The following is a 1,530-nucleotide window of genomic DNA, read 5'->3' as shown; positions in this document are numbered from 1 at the left end:
AAAAAAAGCTGTAGAAAATGATTAATTTCTGATATTCTAGTATTCGAAAAAAATCATTTTTTTCGAACAGTGTAATGAATAGGCGCCGGAGGTTCAAGCTCGATCATGAACCGCACGTGGAAAATCACACGAGAGTGAGTCGAGTGCTTGCCAAAGTGAGATAGTAATATTTCGGCTGGCGCGCGGCCTATTAAATGTAAACAAAACCGGACTTTGCATCGCAATATCTTCCCTCGTAGGGCACGTAGAAAAAAAAATAAAAGCACTTTTATTATATAATCCGAGTAGTAGCTATTGATTGAGCGTATGAACAAAACTCATATCTCCAGATTGAGCTAAAAAGGGCAGATCTCTTATTTCCGCGATTTATAATAATCACGATTTTACTCATCCAAATATATTTAAAAATGGGAATAAAAAAATTAATTAAATATTATAATTTTCTTTATTGAAAGAAAACACAAAATATTATATGCTCGAAAACTTCCTGGACACCCTATATATCTATACAATGTACATAAACTTACCACTATTGCGTATATCCATAAATCAAGCCTGGCATCTGTTTTTGATGGAAAGGTATATAAACGTTTTCCATGAGATAATCGTCCATTTTCGCAATCTTTATACACGCACTTATTAAAGAACTTGTTTATGTTCAATTGATTTGACATTATTTATTATCTTTAATTTTTCTTTCTATTATAACTATATAACTTTCTCATAAAATTACTTTTCGCAAATACAAAATAAATACACTACACACGCATGAAATGTGCAAAAGAATCGTTTATAATAATTATTAGGAATGTAACGAACAATATTACGGATTTCGCAAATTTATTCTTCATATAGAAATAGATGCATGCGCGACCGCAACTGAACGTTGACTGCGGATTGCACATCTATTCAAAGAACAAATGAAAATCAAGCTATATCTATAGATGCGTTCCCCTTAACACACGTAAGCGACACGCGGCGCCTTTCATCCTTGTTTTTTTCAGTCTAAGTAAATATCTTCCGCCCGACTCTCGGCATCCTAATCTGACATTTCTGAATATGTTTTCATGTCTTGATCAATTGTGCATGTACACGTGTACGCGTATAAATGTGTTGCATATATGTACATATATCACGTATATGTATACATTTTTTTTATATATTACGTATTATGTTTATATTTTTATATTTATATGAATATAAAATAATGTAGTTGAAGTTTGGAACGATCCTGGAGCGAAAATTAAAGGTAAGCCCACACTGAAATAACAGACAATCAAAGATCACGCATACATAAGATGTAAGGTGCATATAAGATGTAAGGTCCTCGTTTAATTTACCTTCTAAAACTCTATTATTTTAGATTGTAACAAATAATACCGTAGATAACAATTGTACAGCTTGATGAGGCACAAAAATAATAGTAGAATTAATTTTCAGAAAAATTAATTTTTCATGGTTATATAAAGATTAAGGCCTTTAAAAAATGTTTGCATTTCGGAGAAGTTTTAATGTAATACGTAATATGGA

This window comes from Trachymyrmex cornetzi, unplaced genomic scaffold, assembly GCF_001594075.2.
Source record: "Trachymyrmex cornetzi isolate Tcor2-1 unplaced genomic scaffold, Tcor1.1 scaffold1487, whole genome shotgun sequence".
Classification (NCBI taxonomy): Eukaryota; Metazoa; Arthropoda; class Insecta; order Hymenoptera; family Formicidae; genus Trachymyrmex; species Trachymyrmex cornetzi.
The sequence above is the reverse complement of the archived record's forward strand: the minus strand, read 5'-3'. Positions refer to the sequence as shown.